Below are 7736 nucleotides of genomic sequence, written 5' to 3' on the forward strand. Positions count from 1 at the left end.
CAAAAGCAATATTAATTAGGATAAGAAAACCTTTATTTGTCTCACAATGGAGAAATTCCCCACAAAATTACAATGCAGTGTTTACACCAGTGGAAGTGCATAGACAATATTACCCGGTGCTGTAAAGAACATTTTGAGGTTGACCCCACCTTTTTGCAGAGGGGACTCAAAGTGCTTAAGTGCTTGAAAACCAGAGTAACAAACATTTGACGGTTAATACACAGATCAAGTCCCACAAGAAAACCTGCCTAAATACATTAAATATGTTAACAGATTTTTTTTTTGTCTACAAAAAAAGCAGCTTTTCACTCAAATATAACTGAATTCCACGATTTTGGGGCAACAGTCCGTTGCAAGCCTCTATCGCCTTGACAAGGTTTGGGAACGAACCAGATGGAGTGCGGATCCCACAAGCGCAGACTTAAAGTACGAGACAGAAATATTTACTAGTAGAAAAGGGAAGGACCGACAAAGTATAAACAGAAATCGCTGGCGACAAAGAGCCAGGAAAACGAAATATGAACCATAAGCGCTTGCAAACGACAAAGTTAGTTTGACACCCAAAAATGCACAACACAAAATGGTAGTGGTGGGTCCAGCGACACCGATGCGTCGATGCATGCGTCGGGCTCGCAGAGCAATCCACGTGTCGTGCGTGTGCTGCTTCATGACGATCACATGATCAACACGTGAACTGCGTCAGCGCAGTCCAGGCGGCGTCGACGCAGTCCAGGCGGCATCGACTCATGTCCAGGGGGCGTCGACTCAGTCCAAGGGCCGTCGACGCAGCGAAAGCCTGCCACACGGTGTTTATAAGGAAGTGCATCTCGCGACACGATGCCGCCTGCCGAAACAAGCCAGACCTCACCCTCGCTTGAATAAAAATATATATTTGGGCAAAAAGGGAAACACAGATGATCAGAAAAACGTGTCCGTCTGACTTCGAGCGTCGTGTCGACTAGTCTAGTTTAGCTGTTGTGGTAGTTCAAAGCTTCTAAGTGATGTCGTTGCGTCGGCGCCGTGAGTACGTGCTCGCGCTCACGCGCGCACCGCAGAAAGCAGCGGACTATCGACTGCTGAGGCGTGCTTCACTCGAGCGACGTTGCTACAGTACGTGCATATTATGGAGCAGCTTCCGGACAAACGCAAATTGTCCGCCGTGTAGAGCCATTTTGATCTCCTTTTGGAGAATAAGGTATTTATTCAAATCTCCTTGTCTCACCAAGTGCCTCTCGGATTTTTGACATGTCTTATTCCGTTGTGTGTGTGTTCTCCACAGCAGGGGAAATAGCATGCGAGAAATGCAACAGACTGAAATGTAAAACACTGGAGCATCTTATTTTTCTAAATCAAAATTTGTGAAGACAAAGCCCACAAGCATCCTCATTGACATGATTTTCACATTATTGAAACACCTGGAATGATCATCCAACTTGTGGGTCTTTCAGTTTGATATTGTATACACCTCATCATCAAATCAGTCAGTTCACTCTGTCAAGTGGATTGGCTGCAAGGATTTTGAAGGTCCAGCAGGTGGCAGTGGTCAGCGACACAGTATCAGCACAGTGTGTCAGTGTGTCGACACACCTCATGAGGCCTCATGGACCCATCACTACAAAATAGCAAAAGCCCAATCACACAAAACGTAAATCAGAGCGGAATTATTACAAAACTAAAATACTTACAGAACAAAGACCTATCATGAAAGGCGAGACAATGAACGTAAAGTCCAGAAAAATCTCTCTTGAGCATATCAGCAAACAAGGGCAAAAACCCAACAGTGACTTGGCAACTTGACAATCCTTAAATACGAGGCAAGGCTTGATGAGGAACGAGCAACAGGTGCACCGCCGAAGAGGAACGCCCACCGCTCCAGCTTGTTTAAAACAAAAACACAGACAGAGCAAAACCATAGTTTACCATCCATCCATCCACTTTCCAATCCGCCTTATCCTCACACGCGTCGCGGGGGGTGCTGGAGCCTACCACAGCTGTCTTTGGGCAGTAGGCGGGGGACACCCTGAACTGGTGGCCTCAGGACAATGTGTATAGTGTCCCATTAACTTGCCATACATGTTTTTGGAATGTGGGCGGCAACTGGAGTACCTGGAGAAAACCCATACGGGCCCGGGGAGAACGTGCAAATTCCACACAGGAAGGCTAGAGCCAGGATCGAACCAACGACCTCTGCACTGTGAAGTCGATGCGCTAACCACGAACTACCGTGCTGTCCTGTCATTAGTTTTTTTTTTGTGTGTGAAACATGAAGGAAAAGGTGGTCAGCAGACTGCAGTGACAATGAAATTACATCAGACTATCAATTTTAGTGAGCTTTTAACATTTCACCTTTTTAAGCACGAATAAAACTCATCGGAATGCAAATAATATAATAATTAATAAATCATTTGCCATCTTAATGAAGAAATAATAATATGCTTAACTTTAAGGGTTTTATTTTTGCAAAACAGTAAACTTTAAATATTGATACAATACAATACATCCTGATTTATATCGCAGTTTCACAACAGCTGCAGCGATAACAAAGCCCTGAACAAAACAGTTAACAAAGTAAAATAATAAAACACAACACATAACATAAAACACGGACAGTCGTGCAATCCTAACCATTTTCCCCTCATACACTTTGTTGTTTAAAGCAGTTTGAGATGAAAGAGGAGAGAATCAAAGTGTCCTTTCACCAGTGGATCAAAGACGTCATGCTCAAAATGTGCACAGGTCGGCTACAAGCTAAGTTTCAAAGTCAACAAGAAGCTGCAGCATCCATTGACGAAAAAAAGAGATTGGTTCACTTCTCTTGCCCAATGTAAATCCATTTCACTTCCAAGTGGTGACTCTCAGTTCCAAATACACATCTTTGATAGATGATTACACTGTCGCAGAGAAAATATTTTGGAGCACTGGTATTAACCATTACAGAAATATGATTTTTATTCATTATTAGTATGATTTATTTCAATCTTTTTTGGACAGCTGTCGTATAAACCTTACATTGCGTGGAAATTTTATAAATTTGGTTAGCACTGTGCATGCTCAAATGTTGAGAAGTTTTCATGATAAATGTTACATAAAATTTCACCAAATACATTCGTCCATGTTTTATTTGTGTACAGGGTAAAGTCTACAAATTGGAATGAGCACACTGGTAAAAACACTGGGTCACTCCACACTAAAAAAACAACAGACTTCTTTCTGTTCTTATCACCATTCTGGCCTGTGTTTCCGATGCACTGCCGAGCATTTACATACAAGTTAAACAGTAACAAAAAACAAATAACGGCATAAACCAAATGCAGATTGAGCCACGGATTTTAGATGCTTACCCTTTTTAAGATAATGTTGATGCTTGTCTCGGTTAATATACATGTATGAAAAGTGTATTTTAAAAAAGCAGTTCTCATTCCTCATTTTGTCAGAAAATTATATTTAAAATATTTGTACATATGGTTCATATCTTTATGTTCTCTGAGCTACAATTTTCTCTTCTACCAAGAATAAACCGAGCAAACCCTCTCATTTAACCCTTTCAGCGACAGCGGTTACTACAGTGGACAGCTTATCATGTTATCAGGTTACAGGTTATCATTATTGGTGCATGAAAGGGTTAAAACACCCATGCACACAGACAGACACACAGAAACACTCAGACACACACACACACACTTACCCAAATGTCCCCTTTGGCCTTCCTTTTTGCCTGCTACCTGGTGGATTGTTTTCCAGCAATCTATAGCCATACTCCTTCTTGGGCTGAGCCATTTTCCATCATGCTAATGATAGACTGAATCACAATATCGTTTCAGTTATTACTTTTTTTAAAGGTACTTGACTGGGTGAGTGTCTATTCTGGGGACCGATGAAAACCCATCTCCGTCCTTGCTTAGTCCATCCTTGCGCGTGTGTGTGTGTGCTTGCGTGCGTGCGTGTTTTTCTTAAACGGGGCAAGTACTGTACATTTTTTTCCATATGTATTCGTGTGTGGTTATTTTCTGCGGTATCCTGCTTAATCATGCGCAAGTTTTCGATGCCGGTAGGCAGTGTCCAAAAGTTCATTTCACCCCACTCCAGCGAAACGCGCAACGGGTCACCCAACTGCGCCAAACTGAATTGGGAACGCGGGAAGCACAGAGGGGCGTGTGTGGATTTATTTATTCCACACAACACCCCACTCCTGATCTCGGCTGCTGTGGAGAGGGTTTTTTTTTCAACAGCCAGCGACATCCTCTGGCCAAAGAGGTCAGCTCTGGCCCGTGCCAGTTTTGACAAGCTGGTCTTCCTGAAGGGGAACACGTCCCCATTGGGGTACCCCACCTACACCGACACCTACCTGATCCATCGGTGAAAGGACACTTTGATTCTCTCCTCTCCACCCGGTTCCAGCGAAACCTTTGAAGTTTACTCTGTCACCCAAGCACTGAATTCTATCCTTTGTGATCGGACAACACGACAGTACATTAATTTAGCAAGTAGCATGGCTTCACCGTCCTTCCCTCTGATAATTACTCTTCGTAATCTCTTCGTGAGGACGATACTTGAAAGAAGTTTTGTTTATTCGCCGCCATGGAGACGAGTTGATGGAGGCTGTGATTCCTGGGTTGGGAGCGAACCGTAAACGTGTTTAGCAGGCAGTAGTCGAAGCTTGTTGCTAAACTTGCTATCGTTATTAACTATTAACGGAGTCCCGCCTTGATCTGCCGACGACCGGGCTTCAGGTGACATAAGCAGCTCAATGACCGTTTGGGGGCTGTCACGGCCATTGAAATAAAGAGAAATAATGTCATTCTCAATGTTTTGCGTTTTGCTGAGGCTCAAAATAGAAAACTGCTTTGTGTAGGATGAAGTCGTACCCAGCGTGCCTCGAGTTTTTTTTAATAGTTATGAATAATTCTGTCTGTGTTGTTGTTAGTTTATTCATTACCAAGGCAGTAGTATTCATCATTTGCTTTCACCTACCTCGTATTTATTACTTTTCCTTGATGCTTAGATTTAATTTTGCACCTTACGTTTGGAACGTAGCATGATTCACTTACACGTTATTGTCTAGTCTGCCACCTTGTGGCACCTGTTTAGCACAAGCTACACCAAGTGAAATCTGTAGGACGAGCTTCTGCCATTGATCTTATCACAGTTTGCTGCTGATGACAAATGAGGATAACCACGATTGACACGATTTTTTAAAATCATCTTCACGAGATATATTGTCATATCGCCCAGCTCTACCAAATGCTGCTGTAAAATGCCTTCAGGAATTAAGATGTCCACTCACCACTGTGAATTTTAGTCTTGAGTGGGATAGCCTGCTCTGGCTAATCGAAGGACCAATGGTAAATTTCTGGTAAATTTCTAAGGCAATATTGGGTCTACTACCTTAATTTATTACCTTAATATATTTGTGCCTTAATTACTCTGAAGAAGCCGCAGCTTGGTGGGCAGTGGTTAGAACGTCGACCTCACAGTGCAGAGGTATGCGGTTCGATTCCAGCTCCGGCCTCCCTGTGTGGAGTTTCCATGTTTTCCCTGTGCCTGTGTGGGTTTTCTCCGGGAACTGCAGTTTCCTCCCACATTCCAAAAACATGCATGGCAGGTTAATGGAACACTCTAAATTGTCCTGAGGTGTTAGTGTGAGTGTGGATGGTTGTTTGTCTGTGCATGCCCTGTGATTGAATGGCAAGTGGTTGACAACTGCCTACTGCCCAAACACAGCTGGAATAAGCTCCAGCACGCCCCACCACCTTTGTGAGGATAAAGCAAATCAGAAAATGGATGGATGGATGGATACTCTGAAGAATGCTGAATCGTATTCTCTTCAGTCACAAGATTATTTGTTGCTTTCAATCCCCTGTGCTTGAACGGGTTTGGGTAAAGTAATTTTTACTTACTCTGATCCGTACAACCTGAATTGGTTGCCAGCCAATCGCAAGGCACACATAGACGAATAACCACCCGCACTCACACTCACATCTAAGGACAATTTAGAGTCCCTGCCATGCATGTTTTTGGAATGTGGGAGGAAACCAGAGCACTCGCAGAAAACCCACACATGTACAGGGAGAACATGCAAACTCCACACAAGAAGGCCATAGCCGGAATCGATCCCTGTACCTCTGCACTGTGAGGGCGATGCGCGAATCAGTCGACCACCGGGCCGCCCTAAATAAAGTTTGTGAGACAAATTCCACAATATGCACTTGTTTTTCAAAATTTGTGTAAAATTCTGCAGTTAATATGCAACTATATTTAATGTGTGTTGTGGCTTCATGGGCAGGACTCCATTGAAAAAGAGGTTTTTAAACTCAAAGGGATATTGTTTTGTCTATCGATATCCATGTGTGTGTGTGTGTGTGTGTGTGTGTGTGTGTGTGTGTGCGTGGGGGGGTACGGTGGTCTACTGGTTTGCACGTTGGCCTCACAGTGCAGAGGTGCAGGGCTTGATTCCGACTCTGGCCTCCCTGTGTGGAGTTTGCATGTTTTCCCCATGCTTGCGTGGGTTTTGTCTGGGTACTCTAGTTTCCTCCCACATTCCAAAAATATGCATGGCAGGTTGATTGGATACTCCAAATTGTCCCTAGGCGTGATAGCGAGCACGAATGGTTGTTTGTCTATGTGTGCAATGCAATTGGCTGGCAACCAGTTCAGGGTGTACCCCCCGTCTCTTGCCCAAAGACAGCTGGGATAGGTTCCAGCACGCCCTTGACCCTTGTGAAGATAAGTGGATTAGAACATGGATGGATATGTGTGTTGGGGGTATGTGTATACAGCATGGATTACAGACTACCTCACAAACCGGCCACAGTACGTGAGGGGACAGAGCAGTGAGTCGGACAGGCTTCTCTGCAGCACTGGAGCGCCGCAGGGGACTGTTCTGGCTCCATTCCTGTTCATCCTCTACACCTCGGACTTCAGACACACCACTCCAAACTGCCACCTTCAGAAGTTCTCCGATGACTCTGCGATTGTAGGCCTCATTACAGAGGGAGACGATTGGGAGCACAAGGGACTGACGAAGGACTTTGTGGACTGGTACCAGCAGAATCACCTCCAGATCAACCCTAGAAAAACTAAGGAGTTGGTTGTGGATTTCTGCAGGAAACAGTCCTCACCTGCACTGATGAACATCCAGGGTATGGACATAGAGATTTCCTAGGTGTTCTTCTTAACAAATAAACTGGACTGGTCTACTAACACGGACGCCCTGATTAGGAAAGGACTCTTCCTACTCAGGAAACTGAGGTCTTTTGGGGTTCAGGGGTCACTCCTTAAGACTTTCTATAACTCTGTGGTTGCTTCGGCCATCCATTATGGCATTGTCTGCTGGTCAGGCAGCATGTCGGCCCGGGACAGAAAGAGACTGGAGCGACTGGTCAGGAGGGCCAGTTCTGTCCTGGGCTGCTCCCTAGACACTCTGGAGGAGGTGGGCAACAGGAGGATGCAAGCTAAGCTAAAATCTATGATGGACAGTCCCTCCCACCCCCTCCAGCCCGCCCTGACAGCACTCGGTAGCTCCTTCAGCCAGAGACTGTTACACCCGCGCTGCAAGAAGGAGAGATACCGCCGGTTGTTCCTACCGACTGCTGTCAGGCTGCTGAATAAAAAATAAAATGATGTGAAAAGCAATTGTAAATAGCACAGCCACTTTATCGATATCTATATTTATATTGCACTTAATTGAACGGTGTACATTGAAACTGTAACATTTATTTTGTGAATACAAACACTTT

This window comes from Hippocampus guttulatus, chromosome 3 (genome assembly GCF_054856545.1).
Source record: "Hippocampus guttulatus isolate MCC_2025c chromosome 3, RoL_Hgut_1.0, whole genome shotgun sequence".
Taxonomy (NCBI): domain Eukaryota; kingdom Metazoa; phylum Chordata; class Actinopteri; order Syngnathiformes; family Syngnathidae; genus Hippocampus; species Hippocampus guttulatus.